The 20623-nt window shown below is 35.4% G+C and overlaps 1 pseudogene; it reads left to right on the top strand.

Moving 5' to 3' along the window:
- Window positions 1-20623, top strand: part of LOC149805337 (putative G protein-coupled receptor CG31760) — a 71557-nt pseudogene that overhangs the window by 9142 nt on the left and 41792 nt on the right.

Genomic DNA, 20623 nt, shown 5'->3' with positions numbered 1-20623 from the left:
TGAAAGCAAACTTTTCTCCTGATATCCGTTTTAGTGTATCATCTCTTCTTTGATTTTCTTCTCTGCTGAAGGTGTCGACAGTATTATTTTGTTGCAAGCTTTCGTTTCGTCTCGTCGGAGAGTAGGGGAATGTGTCAACATAGAGGCTATCATTATGCAAGGTAATTAAGTAGATGGAGTCTGAAACACTCCTAGTATTTTGTCTCCTTCCACCCCTTTGTCTGTGTTTTCTTTTTAGTCGCTTTTATTGATAGTCTTGAACCGCTCAGGGTAGGTTTAGCTGCTTCGTCTAAAGTTTTATTTTTCTTTTCCTTAGATTCATTACTCGAGAAAAGGCCAGGCAATCGATCTTAAAAACGGGGAACAGACATTTTTATCAATGGTCCTACCAGCATAGGTGGAAATCCTCCTCTTTGAAAGAGATTTTTTTATACAGATTGGTATTTTTCACCCTCTGGTCGTTTCCTAATCACTGATTCTGAATCTGGAGCAAAGGCACCTCCTCGTGGAAGGATATGTTTGTTTGGGCTTTTTCTTGGAACTTATCTTTTTAGGGTCTTTCTTGGTTTTTGCCTATGTGACCATGGTGCACCATCACCAATGTCACTTCTCTTCATTTAGGTCTGCTGTGTTTGTGGGATGTTTACTTTCGTCATTAGAGTCCCAGTTTGAAAGTTAACGAATAAAGACGACATAACCTAAAGATTCACTTCCACCAAAATTCAGGATTTGATGTTTTCATATCGATTCCTGGATCAGCTGTTTGTATCAACAATATATATATATATATATATATATATATATATATATATATATATATATATATATATATATATATATATATATATATATATATATATATATATATATATATATATATATCAGAAAACTTTAAGTGGTATGTGAAGTACGCCGTGAAGTAATTGATATGCTGTTAAAGAAAACCATCATAAATATTTCTTTTGAACTAGCTCTAGCTTCGAATAAATGTGAGAGAAAAACCCAGTGCATGTTATTCGCGACTGATGGCATAAAGTACATAAATCAATAAGATAACAATAAAGTAAAGCGATGTTGAATACTTTAGATGGAAAAGAAACGAATAATGTTTTCGCTATAATTTCTTTCTTTTTAAACAGACGCTAAAGGAAACGTTTAAATGACAAAAGCTCCTCTTTGGCAACGATTTTATAACTAATTGGTGCAAAACACCAAACAATCAGGAGTTGTATTTTTAAAATCAATGAGTAAATAATCATGTGGTGTTTGAATAGCATCGCCATGCATATCATTCAGCCAAATTGTTCCTAAGTGTTTGTACTTGTGATTTCTCTCTTGGAATTTAAACAACATAACCTATTCGTGAATATGGCTGTTGATTGGACCCACTATCCTTTGTTGAAATACAATTTTATTAATGTAAAATAATACAGTTGGTACAATGATGTCGTTTTCCAAAATTTAATTTCTTCTTCGTCTTCTCATAACACATCAAGATGTGTTTGATTAACTCCATCTTTATATGCCTTCTACAAAAAATGAATTCTCCTTGACTATTTTGGACAAATGTATAATAGGATCATACCATCCATTTTTGAGGACAAGGATATAATTTTTCGTAAATCACTTTGAGAACGGAAGATGCAGCAATAACAATGGTGCTTAGAATTCTGAGACGCTATTTACTTTGAAATTGCTCAATATATAGCAAGAACAGCAAAAACACATTTATATTTCATAGTAAGTGTGCAACAATTAAAACACGAAATTATTTAAGGCATAAAAACATACAAACTGAAAGTATTTCCAGGTATAAAGAGTTGTAAACACGTCTTGAAGTTTCTGCATTTCCGAAATCCCACATACAATCTCACTAAAAATGCCTGCCTGCTACAAAATAACTTATGGTGCTCTTCTTTGCGTTGCTTTGTACTATCATGTAGTGCTTTTTCATGATCGTGTCTGTTTTGCTCAATCTTTCTTGTCACCATAGGTTGGAGTCACTATGATGGCACGTTCTAAGAACATTTGGTTCTTGACGATAATTAATCTGAACAATACTGCGGTTAGAACTGTGACTTTCATCCACCAATTAAGCGTTTCTGCATTGTCCTCACCCATCTTAGATGTGAAATTCGTGTCACGTGAGGAGTGGTTGTCCTTTCCAACAAGTGATATTCCTTCGGTTATGTCAAACCCGTCACCGTTTTGTTGCATATGTTGAATTTTGCAGATAATCCGGGAAGGTTTTAATTCCCCCGGCATACTAAACTCAATCCAGACAGGAGACTTCAGATTGTTGTCATTAATGGAAATCTTACACGATCGTCACTGTAAAGTCGCCCTCTTAGTAAGAGGGGTGGTTAATTGAATTTGACTGGCGTTGTCTAGAGGATGACCTACCTCGATATTAAAGCCCGGCGGGAGTCAAAGAAGAATAGAATTTCAACAGAGAACTGAACGAGAATAACAGGAGAAATGAAGCAATATGGGCCCCCTTTTGACAAAAAAATAAGAAATTTAATCAGAACAAATTAATTACGGCAAATCCAATTGAAGTTAGATTATATCAACAGAATTTATCAGGTGTGCCCAATATGGATTTATTCCATCATCATAACGAGAGATGAAAAGAGCGCAATGTCCACGATTGATGTGCATCACCTTTCTTCCCTTTGACCGTACATCAACGTCTTCTAGTTCATCCTTCCTAAGCTCTATGCTATGTCCCTTCATAGACTTCCTGGTCTTGTATTCTAACCTCGTCCTTCTTTTCCTCGGACTTCTGTCTCCAGACTGTCTCGTCTCTTTCCCAGAAAGCTGTTCCTTAAAGAACACAATTACCCCATAATTTTGTATACCCGACCTTCTAGAGGTACATACAATTCACTTACGTTATTCAGAGCATGTTGCTATTCACAAACTGAGTAAAGTCTGACTTAGTACGGTAGGACATTGTCCTAACAAATAAAGGAAGTTATTTCATATTATCCTATGAAATCCTACACATATGAACGTTTGGATCGCATGCAATCAATTATACCAATGAACTAATAACTGTTTAATTAAAAGGTAAATTGCATAACAATTCTGGCATCAATACATTCCATGAAATTGAATAAAATAAATTGCATAATAACTCTAGCATCAACACTTTCCATGAAATTGAATAAATTATTCATAATATGGGAACCTAGTCATAGCAAACACATTTGCATAAAACAAACAATCAAATAATAGAATATTACGTGAAACTAAAATGGCATACCTTTTTCTGTTCTCTTTCAGAACTTGTGCGTCCTAGCACTAAAACATATCTTTCTTTTTACAAGGCGGCCACCTGGTCCCTTTCTTGTTTCACGAAGAAATGCTTTCCACAGAGTCGAGACTAAGTTTCCTTTTCTAGGAAATTTTCAGACTAGAGAATTTCGACTAAGGTCGTCACTTCAAAGTCCGATTGCTCTAAAGTGTACGCCTTAATTTATTGTGCCCAATCGTATGCAGCGGTCCCTAATTTTTCCCAAAGAAATAATTCCTTTCATCAGGTTTAGACAGCTCAGAATCTGTGTACGACAGTGCGTGACAATTTCCCTTTGAAAAAATGATAAGTGGAATAAATTCCTACCAAGTGGTTAGGGTTGGTAGCTCAAATGTTTACTTTCTAAGGACCGTGTTAAGATACCCCAGTCAAGTTCACTGAGTTGGAATGCAGCCCCTTTGAAATTTACACTGACATTGGGGGATATGAACGAAGAAAAGTCTAAGTGACCCTTCACAAAGACTTTTCTGGCTTAAATGCGATAAAATTTATGCTCAATGCAATCAAATTTTAAAGTTCACTGCAATTCAAAATTCGACACTACACAGTCACTTTAGTTCGGCATTGTCGTTTCATTTTCTCTAATAATGGTTCACACAAATCTGTAATGATCTCCGCTGCTATCTCCTGTGACACTTCAGACTAGAACACTTTAAATTCCAAGCTGTATATGTAAGCTGACGTTCGGAGTTTAATTGAAGCTACTTTTTGGGTCTCTCGAATGGGAAAATGATGTTCAGGAGCTTATAGAACGACTTTTTTCTCGTTGATCTTGACTCTCTTATCTTTATGGCAGATGTAGATGGTATTGGTTCAGGCGCATTCATGTTATCTGTAAACGTACTAGCATGCACCTACACTTCACCCAACGTATGACGCTACACCAAAAGTCGTCGTCTCTTGATTTCTTCTTATTTCTTCTTAGCAAGGTGTGATCCATTCATCGAGATTCAAACAATTGAAGGTGTACTCACTATCTTCCAGTATAGATAGATTTTCAACCTAACAGAATATATTAATTTTCTCTCGTCCTGTCGAGATACAAAGGATTGCACTTCTCATCAGAGTTATAGTCATTCGAAAGAAAACTTCTCAGGACTACTCTGCTCGAGATAATAGTCAAAATACAGCGTCTGTCAAGAGAGAAGACATTCGGCTCTAAAGTATCCAAAACGTCAGCGAAAAAGAAAGACAAGAAGAAAGAGAGACGAAAGTAAACATACCTCTTGTCAATGACAAGAAAGGGGACATTTGTCTTCAGAAACAACGGGAGAGGGAGAAGGAGGCGGATCGTTCTTGAGAAACAAAAGAAGAAACCATCTCCGTCATGGAGGCAAGACAAATATATTAAGCTGAGGGGGCAGATAAAGAATCCATGCATAGAACGAGATTCAAACATAGAGCAAATAAAATGGACTTTTGTGCTCTGCTATGAAATCTTATAAATATTTTGACTTAACGAGAACAGACCAAAAATCCACCCTGCTATTTCTATTTGTCTTAGGTTGTCTTTTCTTTTTATATTGATAAAAACGGTATAAACACACACACACACACACACACACACACACACACACACAAACACGCACACACATACATATTGTATCAAGATTTTTTTTTAGTTTTACTTGATTTGGCATTCGTTTTATATTATTTATTTTCAAAGAGATATAGATGGCCATGAAATGTACTGTTGGTCTTTCTATTCAATATCAAAACACTTGTAATCTACGGCATTAGCTTGAATCCGTTTCGGTCTGTTCTTAGAATATATCGACAAGTTCATTGTCCAAATGTGTCTGGACAGGTCAACAAAGATATATACCAATGCTGAATCACCATCGCTAGCAGTATGTTCTTAACTCCAGCCGATGTCCAGACCTGTCCAGACGATGTAGTTTATGCGTAGTTGTAGGACTTGATGGTAGTAAACTAAGCAATCGAAAACAAGTTAGATAAAATTCAACCAAAATAATTTTTCTTATAATACAGAGTAGAAAATTTTAAAGGAACTTACAGCATTGTGATTTAATTCTCGAATAATCCTAAATGTTTCAACACAAGTCCAAAAGTATAGAATAATACGAAAGAATTCCAACAGTACTCCATGTGCTGATGTACCGATAATTTTGAATGAATTGGTGTTGTTATTGTCGTGATGTAATCCAGAATGTCTTTGAATGCATACTCATTAATCCAAAAGTAGTGTTTTAGTCCAAAAGTTATGAGCACTTTGAGATTCCAATCAATCGCCTAAAATTATATCAGAACACAACCAAAAGTGATTTCAAAGACTGAACTAAAAATAGAATAAGTTTGCTTACCTCAAACTTATTTAAAAAATCTAAGACACAATAGAATTAACAGGATGCGGGTCACAAGTTGGCTTTCATAACATTCAAGTTGCTAATAAAGTTAGACCTTGAGCTGTAATATCAGTAAATAATCTATTTTTATCTTATAAACATGTAAACAAAATCAGGTCGGACATAACTAATCTATCCTCAATTACGGCTAAAGTTAAAACACACGATACAAATTGTGCACTAAATAAAATGTACGATGTTTAAATTGTACTTGTGTAATAAATGAAAAGAACTCTACCGACTGAATGCATATTATATTTTCCCTTAAGCTTATACGAAACCAAAGGTGATCCAGATAAGATGTAATGAAAACTAGTCCTTATATAATGCTAATGTTAAAAACGTATCTCTAAATCCACTTAAAGCTGAATTTAATAGACATGTTGAATAAACTAATTCACAGTAGAAGTAAAACATATAAATGGCCATGCTCCGTTTCTTATTATAGTTTCGGTATTGGTGCGTCAATTCCCGTTTGGAGACATAAACCCCATCTCCATAGCCTAATATTGGTACATCAATGAATATTTTCAGTCATTGTACTTCTAGTGTTTCATGTAAATAATGGTGCTCTCCATGTGGTCGAGTGATGTAAGGCGCTAGCCTCACAGATTGCTGACGTTTCATTCATCTCTGTCCGCATGGTTTTGAGCCTCGGCTCGGCCTTTGTAGGTATGTGAGAAAGCTTGCCAATACCGTCTCATTTGTCGGTATTAAGGCTACCAGGTAGAGCTTAACTTAGTGAAAATGGCGTCAGACCCACAAAACAATCAAACAATCATTCAAATAATATGATATATAACAAACTTAGTTTTCTGTGAGAATAAAATGAACCTTCAGCTTGTTTTCCACATTCGCATGTGATCTGGTGACCTCGCGAACGTTATATGCCGGAGACATACCTGATAAGGGAAGTGGGGTGAATGGCTTTTTTGTCAGGTACATTGTAGTATCCACTATGAGGTCACTATAATATACGTAATGCTACAGCAATCGCATACTAATCTAAGGTGCAGGCAAAGGTTCTTCCACTCACCATTTTTATTTTACCTTTGGTTTGCATCATTTATTCTGTAGGTCTTTCTTCTCAGAAGAGACAGTAAAGACTGCTTTGTATCACCGTTTTTATATAATTACATGATTTCCTATGGAATCAAGGATAGTGGATAAGACTTTAATGCCCTTATCGTTGCTGGATGTCATGACGTCAGTGGAATAGCCAGTAGAGATGACGAAACAGTTATGTAAGAGGGAGAGTCACCAGGAATATATTTTGAAGAGAAGCAGGTCCTGGAGAGCAATAAGAAATCAAGGAAAAGGGGAACTAAAAGCGAGAGTAGAAGAAATTGAGATAAGTGTCACGGAAAAGTTAGAAATGGAAAAAAAAAACATCAGTAGAACAAAGTGAGGAATTTGAAGAAAGACAGAACTAAGAAAGTTTACAGAGACATATAAGACAGAACTAGAGGAGAAGAGCAAAGAAATAAATAATAAAAGAGAAAAAGAATGCACAATGAGAAATGATTAGAGACACAGAAACTGGCGATGTCATGGACAGAAAAATTAAACAAACTATTGTAGGAAAAGAAAAAAAAGGGAGAAATAGCAAATACAAAGTAATTGAACGAGCTATTTATCAGAAAATGGTGACTGCTAACATATTGAAAAGGTACATATATCTACCCTATGTGTCCTCAAGTAGAAAACATTTTTAAAGAAGTGTTTGGTAGGTGTCTATTATATAGATAAATTCCACGAAGACCTCTTTGGGAACAAATTTGTTAATTTGGGTTACTATGGATCATAATTATTGTAGATGCAACATGTGTAAAACTAAATTTAATTCTGTGGCAAATTCAGCCGGTACATTATATAAATTAAATGCGAATTGATTGAGTCATCATATTGTATTTTGAAAGTCGTTTCAATACATTATTCTGCGGTTTCGTTAAATAAAATGAGTATATTTCGACAGGTGATTAATCGAATCTTATTTTTGCGCAGTGTCCATAACGAAATTTATGTAAGAAAATCGATTTGTTTAATGAATGTAACTTCAAATGACTATTCATATACAAATCTTTATTATGTGCTTAAGTCTGAAATACAGAGACTTTTTGGCGAAAATAATTTTCATACTTTTCGTTCCTACATTTTCACATGTGAAAAATGTATCCTTATATTTTAATCATACAACACTTCTCAACATGCTGTGCGACGGTTGATTGAGTTTGCCTATAACAGTTATACCTGAACAGCAAAAAAGAGTACCTTGTAAGCTAGAACAAATAAACAGTAACTGCCTTTCATTCCAGACATAGAAATTAATCTTTGATAGCGAACTTAAATCAGACGCCATTAGCGTCCTGCTGAGGTAATTCCCCTTACTTCCCCCACAATGGCGACCATAAAACAACGTTGTGAGGTATTGATGAATTGGTCTTGCGTTGTTTTCAGATAGGGTTGAGTAGTTTACAAAATGACAACAATGTAATTTACTGTGACAGATTATGTCAACCAATTCCCATCGCTTTCTTAAGTCACACACACACACACTCATATAGAAAGTCAAGTGAATTTACCAAATGGGGATGGAGTGCGTATTATGCCAAAGATCATGGAGCACGTTTGGTATATAATAAAAGAAAATTCTATTTCTACGTTAATACCGGATATATTTAATTTTGTGGTACCAAACACTATGTTTTAACTCGTGAAAACCGTTAAAATATAGATTTGGTACCAGATGATGAAATATGTTTAGTATTAAAGTAGTGAAAGAAAATATCCTCTATCTATTTATTACCGAGTAAATAAAAACAAATACACAAAAGTATCAGTTTTCTTTTACGTAAGAGATCCATGTCCACTTTTCAGATTCGGAGGAAACTTCATTTGTCTTGTAATTACCAAAAATTGTATAAATATGCTTAATATTAACATGAAAACTTTTGATGAGAAAAACGTTTCTCGAGAAATTAATTTAGAGTTTACTAGTAGTAGGTATTATTGATTAATGAAGAAAGAAGAAAAACAAGTGTAATAATTATACCAACTGTGGGGCTACTTGTATCTCGTGTTCCTTAATTGACTGAAAATAGCAATTATACTTCTCCACTAATGCCACCCTTGGGTTGTTGAGAAACATCTTTTCTTGAACCCGATCAAATCACTAATTGCATGGCTCAATAATTACACTACTTGCACGTCTAATCCTCTGTCTTGGAATAAAATAGTATAATCATGATTAGTTTTTGAAGAACAGTATCTTATAAAACAAAATGAACCAAAAAGTACAGGTATAGTTGATGGGCATAGTCATTATCATCATCAGCATCGTACGCAAACCACTGAAACTTCTGACATCATCAGTTTCCTACTTGATTTAAAGAATAACTTCAGGTGCACATCCTCATGATAAAATACAACGATCTATAATAGAGACATGACATGGCGAGGATTAAGCAACGAGCAAACTTACTTAAGACATTCTGAGAGATGCATTTAAATATGCTTCAATAGAATGATCAGAATGCAAACGTTATTTCTATGTCCATGTTGTTAATTGGTTCATGCACTATGGTCCCAAAAATGAAATATTGAAATAGAAATTTTATTATCGTAAATTTTGTTTTTCTGACAATTATTCCCTGGTCATGTCTACGTAAGGAATTGAATTTCCGCTCTATCCGACTATAACCCGCTCGAAAAAATGGAAACATTCCTTTTTCCCCATTAATATTTGTTTTGAGATACCATTACAATTACCTTCTTGCTACCCACAAAAAGGATATTACTCGGTTTAATCTTAAGCGGTACATGTACAAGGATGTTCGCGTTTGCAGACAGGCATGCTAGGTGTTGGTGGAGGTAGAAGGGCTTATCCAAAATGTGACTGAATAAGTATTGTCAGAGAAACATGTAACAAACAATAATCCCTCACTGGAACTGACGCTATACTGGAAGAACAGAATTTCCAGGAATTAGAGATAAAATCATTTCTTCCTTTTAACTGCTGAGTGCTAAAACCATCTCTGAAATTGTTCAGCGATACCAATTTCTTGTCGTTGTGCATACATTGGACGCCAGATATCTTTGAAAGTCTTGTACTGAGAACTCCATGAAAAGTATATTGGTATCGGGCATTAGAATAGCACGAATTGAATATTTAGGAACAAAAAGGATTTATATGAAGTCATCTGGGGAAGTAACGATAACAAGATTTTCAAGATATTACTGAACGTCAGATTGGTATAATTTTCATTTATGTCCAATCAAACATCATTGGTCATTTTTCAGTGATAACACCATGCTGACATGGTCATTCGTTCAAGAGAAGTAGTGATACCAAGTCCACAAATGGCATCAACACCCTCACATATACGTTTGCATTTCGCTAGCAAAACATATTTCATAAGGATATTACTTCGCAGTTATTGTTCTGCTTCGCTTATTTTTCACTGGGAGTCTATCCTAATTCGTCAATTAATAATGTATAATTGCTTGAAAATCTTGCATTGAACAGTTTGCAACACGCGCGTACACTTCTAACCAGTTATTCTCTTTTTACTGATGCAACTGTCATAAAATTATAGAACAATTCTGCCTGAGAAATATTTAAGCCGCTGACAATTATGAGTTCTTGTGGTAAGTTCATATAGATCCATAATGATCACGCCTTTGAGTGATGCCTGAGACGCTCGTTCTCGTCTTCTTTCAAGCACTGTTATTCGACCAAGAGCATCATTGGCAAATAAAAGTCGAGATTTTTCTATTCCTAATTTATTTGTTGTTGCTTTAACATAATCAGGAGGAAATGTATTTGTCGGTGAATTCTACTTCACCTTTTAATAAACAATTCCTGTGTGATTTCACCCTTGACTGTACAGTCAATGAGCGAGTATTTTCGCGTGCTAATGCAATGACTGCAAGCTGGCTTTGAGCTGGTATTGCCATACTAGGGTGGACCCAACTGTTTGTTTCTTAATATGCATCAACAAGTAAAACAAAAGTACATCCAGTGTTGGTATCACTGGTCAGCCGATTTAATTATTCCGTCAACATATCTTTCACTTATATGTAATGACAAATCTAATCTTAGAAAGAAACATCAAAAACGGTTAAGTACCTGTCCGGATAGACATTGTCTCCTTAGAACGGAATTCATCTCTGGAGACGAATGCTATTGGTTCTATAAATGTAAAACGTTCTGCAACAAAATCGTCCGCACTGTCAATACGAAAAATTGGTTACACCAAACCAACATACCCCGATCAAACAACAATACTACCATTCTACCCCACCATCAATTAATTCCGTTTAAGATACATATGTATGATCCGGAATCGTGCACCTTTTAAAATGAGATGTGTTTATTAAAACTATTTTACAGAAAACGGAAATAAGTCGGTAAGTTGTTCACGCTATTTTGCTCCATGAAGTTCCTAGGCGGGATCAGGAGAGTTTGGTTGATAGCACATCGGTAAACTTTGCATCCACATATTGATCCATTGCATCATTGGCAATATCAGCATACTCTTTGACACAAATCCCCGTCCTTGACACGCCACAACATCTGATTTCCCCGATTTCACTGATTTCGGGTAGGTTCGTTGAAACAGCACCTCGCAACGTCTCAATAACGTATTGAATGTTCATGTTAGATGTTTCCAGTTTTCCAATTATATTTTGCCCTCAAGATCGCCCGATAATTTGTCAATGTCAACAATAAACCGGCTTGTAAATTCATTCAAATCCAGTTTGATGACAAGTCTGATCAGATCCACATCAGCGCCGCGTCGAGCTGAGTAGCGTACCTAAATATTAATAGACATTTTTGTGCTATCCAGAGTACCTTCTAAGTGACAAGGTAAAATTAACTAGATCTTGTGGTGTTAGTGAACCCTGAAGAACACGCAACGATTTAATATCAAGATTTACACTAAATGGCTCATTCAGCAGAGTTTGTAAAGGTATAGTCGAATAGACGAATTAATTTATTAACTACATCAAATGGTGGTTCACGCCCGTACTAGTCGAAATATAATAAATGATTGAAGTGTCACCCCGTATGCAGCCTAATGAAAACCAGGTCCTGTTGTCGAATCCAGGTTAATGATGCCGGTTTCCATTGTGCGTGGGATACTCAATTTAAGTTCATTCCACATAAGAAATGCTTGACTGACTTTGTCATGGCGATTAAAAATAAAGAGTGGTCAATGGACATGAGGTATTCTGCGAGTTGTATCGGGTAGTCGAAGACCTCGATCTGTGGGCATTCTGCTAGTTGTCGCTAGTAAACGACCACCTTGTCGTTTGTGTTTGATTTGGAGACCCTATACTGCCTCCAATCGCCTTTGTCAATGCTATCACGGATGCCTCTACAACTGCCCTTAATGCATACATGTTTGCAACGGAGCCGCAGCTGCTAACGGCCGAAAGGAATGGAGCTATTCCACCGTGGTTCTTTTGCGTTTGTGTCACCTCTGACTTGGATAACTTTAGTGTCACTGAGGAGTCCTTTCTTGTACTGCATTTAGCTGATTAAGTATCGTTTGCATCAACTACATAGAGTCATTTCCAGTTAATTGTGTCGGGTAAAGCCCTATTTTACGCCGAAATCATTTTATATTGTACTCCTTAATTTTTCATAGGCTGTTTTGTGTTAAGACAAAACTTAACTTCGCGATCAGAAATTATTACTTAAAACGATCGGATTTGATTATTATGTTACAAATATGTACATTTTCTTTAGCGCTCCAATGACAGTTTCGTGTCAGAGAAGATTACCGTGGGCTGCAATGAGCCTACCTACACCTGTAGGAAAATTACAGAGACTGTCAAAATAAATCCAGTTATTCCAATGAAAAATAATAATTCGAGAACAAATCACAAAAGTCATGTTGGAAAATTTGTACACCCGTGTCAATGTTTTAATTCTTGTCCAGATACAAACACAGATTGTTATATGCACGTCCAATATGATTCTTTATGAACTCGAGCACAGTTTCTTCAGAAGGTTCTTGATGACCTTTTAACCACTGAGAAACTTCAGATGTGTCAAATACCATCTTACTAAGCTGTTGATCATCATACTGATTTACATTTTGAAAATCTACGAATATGTGTTTTGGCGGGATATGACGATATTTGCTAGATCTTTCAAATGTAAACTGTCCCATTGCTAGGTGCGCGCCTATGGTTTGAGCGAGAAAAGAAAGCGTTGACACAGTTTCAGGCCCCAAAATAACCTTGTGATCATCTCTGCAAATTCAAAATATATGACTGAGAGGAATCGCACGTAGATAGCTTAATTGGCCCCCTTCGATTTCCAAGAGAGTACCACACGGAAGAAAGAACTAGACGGCGTCCTGCACTTGTAATTGATTGCTCAGGGAACCTTGCCGGATTCAAATAATACTGAAAATCTCTTTTGCTTTAATCTATTATCACAGGTAAGTCCATGTCAAACACGGGATCAGGTGCTTTTTGTTTCGTTTAATACCTTTTAGCCATTGACTTTAACTCGCTTCCCATTGCTGATTCAGCGATAGTTTGTTGAGCCGATTCACTGATAATTTTATGAAACAGGGCTGGTATCGTTGCTGCTAATGAAGGCGTAACCGTCTTTTTTTGTCTAGTCACTAATCGCCACAATCCAATATTTTTCTACCGATCCGCAGCAACATCTTTCAGCTATCAACGACTCTCATTCCAACTTGTTTAGCGACTAATGCAAAACTCGAAGACAATGTCCCACTTTTCCTGCGCCTGCTAACAATGCCTGGACGACTTCCACCAGGCTACTTCTGTATTATGTCATGTAACCAGGGTTTCTCCCTTTAATAACACCCACTGGTGTCCCACTTCCCTATATGACTCTCATTGTATTAAGTATCGGTTCGATATATTGTCAAGGAATCCCCGCATAGGTCGATCTTGTGACTATTATGTTCAATAACAGTTCAAAATAAACTTGTGTCAACCAGGAATTGCGCCATGGAACGTGCACAAGCACCGCAAGAGTAATCGACTACAGAACACCAGGTTTCACAGTCGGTGAAAACCGGAACAATTTGCAACCCTGAGCAGCTACGTTTGTGAAAGCTATCAGAACTGCCATTGATAACATATAACAAATTGTGCTCCAATCCCACTGCACTTTTATATGCAAAGGTAACAAAGTTGTTGAAATGAAATTGAAATGAACGTTAAAGGATGCGATACACACACACATAAATGGATTTGGTAGGTATGTCTTTTGTGCTGGGTCCAATGATGTACATTTAAAGCAATTAGGAACAAACATTTCTTGGTGGCAGGGTTTTGCAGATTGTACATTTGTTTCTTTATTTCACTCTTTTCTTTTTCGTTACCTTGCACAAAATACTTAGGTTGTACAAATCAAGTTAAATTCAAAGAGACATTGAAAAGTATTTTCCTTCAGTAAGCAATCGTTCCGCGATATTCCATGTTGAATCCTTTAGCATCTATACTTTTACTGATTTTCTCATTTGATTCCATTTAAAACGAACTGCATCAAAAGTTTATAACTTTCGTATCATATTAAACAAAAATTGACTGCAACTAATCGCAGCTGAAAGTTATCAAAGATTATACCAGTAGATCACGTCCCAAGATACATATGTTAAGACATCTTTCTTGTCTGTTCTTTCAATAAAATCTTTATCATCAATAAAATTATCTCTGATGAACTGAGTATTCTGCTTCTATTTACTCTAAATATCTACATATGGATTTTTTATTATGGTAAACAAAATTACTTTAAAAGTGTCAGTTCTGACGGTTTTCGCAGACATTAGATCTTTCGTTCCTTATGCTTGGTTACAACTGAATCTGTCTTTTTTTTTAAAAGGTCTGTACAAAGGGTACAAGTATAATTTAGAAATATTTAGTCGAGTGCCATTGATTACTAGTGACTCTAGTATGTGATTCCATGTGATGGGGTTTAGGTTGTGTCATCGGTTGTTATCTTTCTCTGTGGTTGCTACCAAAATCTGGAGGCCATCACCTTCGGGTGATATGTAAATTATTCTCAAAGAACTTGTTTAAGTCACCACTTCATCCAACCTAAATTAGTTAGACGGAAGAGGTGGCAATTAGAACAACGTTAAGTTAATTAATATTGAGATTGACAACGCTAGCAGTTTGCATCAATTAAATATACAACTTTGGAATTCTCTCGACTGCGGAATATTGAATTTGGCTTTTCTTTGACACTTTCCATCACGATGTTTTTCCCTCATTACATCTGGATAAAGATATAAGGTAGATAATAACAAGGATCATTAAGATACAAGCCATTTATCAGCAGACGTCCACAATGGTTACTGATAAGCAGTAATTAAGGTGATTACGATATTGATTGTACTATCATTGAACAACCCGAAATAAATGGGGAAGTTGATGTGAAACATACCATGCCGTGATGTCAAACTGATTATATTCATCTTTGATTACAACTTTTTACATTTATTTTAAACGACAGAGATACAAGCAACGAGAGTAAGAACAAGACGAGTTGGAATGCATTAGACAAAGATGTATTTTAACAGAGTTTTAATAATTTTGATAATACCATCATTTTGTCACGTACAAGGTAAGGATTTTAAACATTTCAACTCTATATTTTAAGAATTTTATACAGTTTACCATTATCTTCTACTTTATATACCTTGTAATGAATTTTAACATACTTACCTTTTACTATCTTTCGTGACTACCCGTTCATTTTCAATTAGAAGGGTTTACACACCTCACATTTAGCAGTTACTTATCTTAATATTTTTGTACAGCGATACATTTACTACACACTAGAACCAGGATTGTGCTTGTGTGCCGTTAAAAAATATGACACTATTTTTGTGTTACGTTGCTTGGTTAATAAGTATTTAAGTCAAGGTAAAATGATTTATGAAGTTTTTGTTGATTGTATGAAGACATTTGATAGTTTTTACAAACCTCATTTGCGGTTGAAAGGTTTTAGACAAAGATGTAAATTGTAAAATGTTAAATGTTCTTTGTTCTATGTACAGTATAGTAAAATCGTGTGTTTCGTATTTGGGTATTCTACGTGCCTTTTGGAGCGTAGAGTAGATTTGATAAAATGTGAAGTATTATTATTTTCGCTATTTCTTGCAGATTCAGGAACATCATGACAATCTATGGAAGATATCTGTATAGAATTAGACGAATTGATTTTTGTATTGAAAGTGTTTGCAGATGATTTAATTTTATTTTCAGGAAATTGTGAGGGTTTACAAGCTCTCATAGATGATTTACATCACAACTTTAATAATGGACTCGACCTATTGAACTTGATAAAAGTCAAGTTTTGATCTTTAGAAAAGATGCTCCATAAAGAAAAAAAACGAAGTATAGAATAAATACTATTTATATGGTGGACATTTTTAACTACAATGGTCTTGCTTTCTCGAGCAATGGAAAACTCTTTAAAGCCTAAAAGAAAATGGCAGATAAAGCACAAAGGTCATGTAAATGCTGATTTGTAATTTGAAACAATTATTACATAAATTATAATTTACGTTTGAAACATTTTGCTTAAATTGTTGAATTTCATATTAAAGGTAGGGGTTAATGGCCAAGCTGAAACCATTGAACGTCTAAAAGGAAGATTTCCTTTTTCAAATAATCCTAAGTGCAAGAAAATCTACGAGATGGTAAACTTGGAAGAATCCCACATATATATAGTAACTATAGTATCGCGAAAAGGCTAGAAAGACTGGCGTCCACGTAGATGGTTCTAATAGCCAAATGGTTTCCCTTTAGGAACACAGCAGATTGCGTGTGAGCTAGTCACAATACTAGACTGCAAGTTCGTGTGTTACCTAGGCTGTTCTGTAATACTCCATCATTACTTCGAATGAGACTGGCAGCGATTTCTTGCCAATCTTAAATATGATGTTGGGAGCATATACTGACGCAAAGTTGCTCTTCAAAAAATCCAAACACATGATCCAGACGACATCGATGTTTTCCGCAAATGATTTCTTGTGGCTAATGTGACGACCCAAAAAGCGACAGAACGGCACTCCAACAGACGCAATATCCTGCTTAGCTTTGAAAAGTGAAGCCCAATTGGGATAGGATTTTGACAATGATCTTTCTCGAATGTGACAGTCTTGAGTGTGGCAGTATCAATCGAAAGCTTCGTATCGAGAGTCTGGATGCCGGCTGTTACGAACAATCCTGCCTCTATATCTACAGATTGAACGCCAACCGAGTACTGCACCGAATTGGATGCCAGCCTTTGCGCCTGCGCAATCTCCGCTCAGTGACTTATATTTTGGTTACCATCTTTTTCAGGTGGTTTGATTTGGGACTCTTTTTGTTTATATTTCCTCTCTGGCGGCAAATGATACCTTTGACACGAGTAGTGGATTTATATATAGAATTCTAATAAGAATCCGCTCTAACATTAGTACTTGGGACTTATCGCGCTCAGACAATTTTTCAAAATACTTTTTTCGGCATGGAGCTTTCCGATCATATGTTTCGGAAGAACGATCATATGCACCATTTCCACCGATTCTGATGTTTCCTTTCCTTCATTTTTTTCTGCTCCCAAATGAGAATGCTAGCTATGCCTGACTTTTTTGCTTAGCTGGGTTTTTTTCTGCGCTATCAAAAGCTTTACATTCCATAGTTAGTTTATGGCATCGTTAAAACTTTCTAGCTGCGAATGTTGAATGCGAAGTCGAATATCTGAATCTACCTGTACGTCAAAAAATTTCTTTGGCCAGAACTTTAGTTAAATCTAAGCAACTATAACTTTGGCAGCACTATCCTCCCAGTTGTTTTTCTCACAATTCCGTCTAATGTGGAGCCCCTCCATGCCTAGCACCCTACACGACTACCTACTTCTGCCATATGGTTTTGCTGGCAGTTAATGAGTATTAATTCAATAAGCAATTGATGAAAAAGCAAACCTTGTTTTGTGGCAAAGTGTGATGAAAGTGCTATTGAAAGTTTTTGCAAACAATGTTTTTACTAACTTTTCTTGTAAACAAATATCACTGGAGCTAAAGGTAGAGTACGAATTTTTAAAGGGCAAGTACGTGCAGAATTTCTTGATCCAAACGATTGGAATAGATAAAAGGAGTCTTTTACAGATAATAAGAAATTATAACATTTTTAGCTATCATGTGTTTTTATGTATTCTTATTTTTTTATAGCTTTTCTCAATGTTCAATAGTTATGTTTATCTGCATTTTGTAATTGACCCTTGTTCAAACTGAAGTTAATGGCCTACCTGAGTACTGACACTTATTTTGTAAACAACATAATACATCTGATATTAAATTTGTTTATTGTTATAAACTAAATCTCCAGATCATTATTATTGGAAGTAAACATGTGTATTTATAGCGGAGTGTAATAGATCAGGATTTTATTTGGATATTAATGATCTTGATGACAACTTTTTATGTTTTAGAAGAAAACTAATCTACATCCTAGGTAAAAACATATTTGTTGAATTTTACAAAGATTCGTTGGTTTTCGCTTTTTTTGTTACTTAGTATAAGACCATAGAGTCGTAAAACAAATTATTGTGTCTCTGTTAGGGATACGAATTTTTCTAAAATGAATCAGAAAATTTGAATTGATTTTTAAATTTAAATTCACATTGTTTCGGAGTTTACTAAATTCCGCTGTTACTTCAAATATTTGACAAATCAAAACTTAAACCAAAACGCTTTCACAATGTCTCCTAAAGTGGGGAACTTAACTCCAACCCAGGAAAGGGTAGCGTCCTTGAAAAAGGATTATTCGCTCCAGCTTGCCAGACAATATGATCATTCTGAATCGAAGGCTTCTTAAAGGAAGAAAGAAATATAAAATATATTGAGCCAATATTTGATGGAAAGTATGTTGGGATAAAAGTGCTTTGGTTTTGATTAGTATGTCATTTCTGGCTCCGAAATGTACGTAATTGAATTGAAATTAAAGTACCAGATGGCAATAGAGTTATGAAAGTTGCAGAAAGAGGAAACAGAGAGACAAATGCAGTTGCAGAAAGAGGAAAGGGAGAGAGAGTGTAAAAAAGAAAAGACATGCTACTGCAAATGCAAATCAAAAGGATGAGATGAAATGCAGAGAGAAAAAGAAAAGGAAAAAAGAAAAAGAAAAGCAAATTAGATTAAGAGGATTAAAACCGGCAAGTGCAAAGTACTCCCCCGCATTATACACACGTTCAGATTTTGATGTTACCAGAAATGTTACTTTAGTACCCCCCTTTTAAAGGAAAAATATAGTTAAAAAATTCCTGATCTTAAAACAATGCTGAAAATTTCAAATGCCCAAGAGAGCATTGGACTCTAATACTACAAAAGATACTTATTGGCAAAGCTCATGAAGTCTACACTTCACTGTCAGTACAACAAAGTGCTGATTATGATGTGAACAAGGAATTATCTTGATGGATTATTAGTTAGTACCTGAGGCATATTGACACAAGTGTATGTGTTGGAAAAACGAAACTTGATTGACCCATATCGAATTTGTAGCAGAAAAAGAAAAATTGTTTGATACGTGGTGCTCAGCCAAGGTTAGTCAAGACTACGATAACTTCAGACAACTCAGATTGGTTGATGAGATCAAAAATTCCATCTATAGTGACGTCAAGACCTACCCTGATTTGCAAAGGGTCGAAACTTTATAAAATGATGCTCGTACAGATGACGATTATTCCTTGACTCACGAGGTTTCTTTTGTAAATACGTCATCTACTAAGCAATTTATTTTGATGAAGTACGAGCACTTTCAGATCTCTGTCTAGCACAACTGTTAGGAATCAAACATGTGATAAGACCGATAAAAATCCATATTTCTCCCTACATGCACCTATTGCAAGAAGACAGGACACGCTATTTCTAACTGCAACATATTAAAAACTAAGCAACAAAATTAAGACATAGCTGCTACAAATGCTTTTATTTTTAAGCGGTCAATGTCACAGTCGTGTATTGAAAGCAATACAGCTGTTGTCTCAAATAATCCCCAGGCAGATTTTCTTATAAAGAATTATGTTGAAACGTTATATATATATATATATATATATATATATATATATATATATATATATATATATATATATATATATATATATATATATATATATATATATATATATATAATATTTGTAATTTTGCCAAACCTGTCCCTTATTAAAATGTTAAGGGACACAGGAGCTTCTCAGTTCTTTTATTAACAGGTACTTTGTCTTTTTCTGATAAGTCTTCTTCTAATGAAAATGTTCTTATTCAGAAGTATAATGCGGTTTGTTAATGTTCCTCTAATTCGTGTAAATTTTGTCGTGAGAGGACCTGTGACAGCCGGAACTGTCGAGTCCTTAATCATTGAAGTATTCATTTGTTCCTAGGCAATGAGCTAGCTGGAGATACTGTTGAGGTTACTCAACTTGACGCTGACAAGCCTTGTTTGGATCAGGAAGTCGTTCCTATTGAAAATGAATTACCCAGATTGTCAAGTTACTAGAGCTCTTGATAATGATTCATCAGTAACTATTCATTCATTCACGAATTTGAAGAAGTAGCTTTTGCTCCTACTACTGAAAACTCAAGAAGTGTTGATAACAGTGGTCCTCTTTTTACTGTTTATTCTCTTATTCTAATAGGCTGACAAACGACAATCGCTCGTTGTCTTAAGAAACAAGATCGTTAGGTCTCACGTTTATTTCAGAGGATTATTAACGAAAGTGAAGCCACGTAAGTACCCGTTTGTTATTTTGTTAAATTGTGGTCCTTATGAGAAAATGGAGACCATATGTGGTACCTGCTGGTGACGAGTAGTCAGTGAGCTATCAAATTGTTGTTCCTTAGTCGTAAAGACAGTAAACTTTTAGTCCAGCCCATGAAACTCCTTTGGCTGATCATTT

This window comes from Sinohyriopsis cumingii, chromosome 2, assembly GCF_028554795.1.
Source record: "Sinohyriopsis cumingii isolate HCF-2022 chromosome 2, ASM2855479v2, whole genome shotgun sequence".
Lineage (NCBI taxonomy): Eukaryota > Metazoa > Mollusca > Bivalvia > Unionida > Unionidae > Sinohyriopsis > Sinohyriopsis cumingii.
This window is presented reverse-complemented; position numbering and strand designations above follow the sequence as displayed.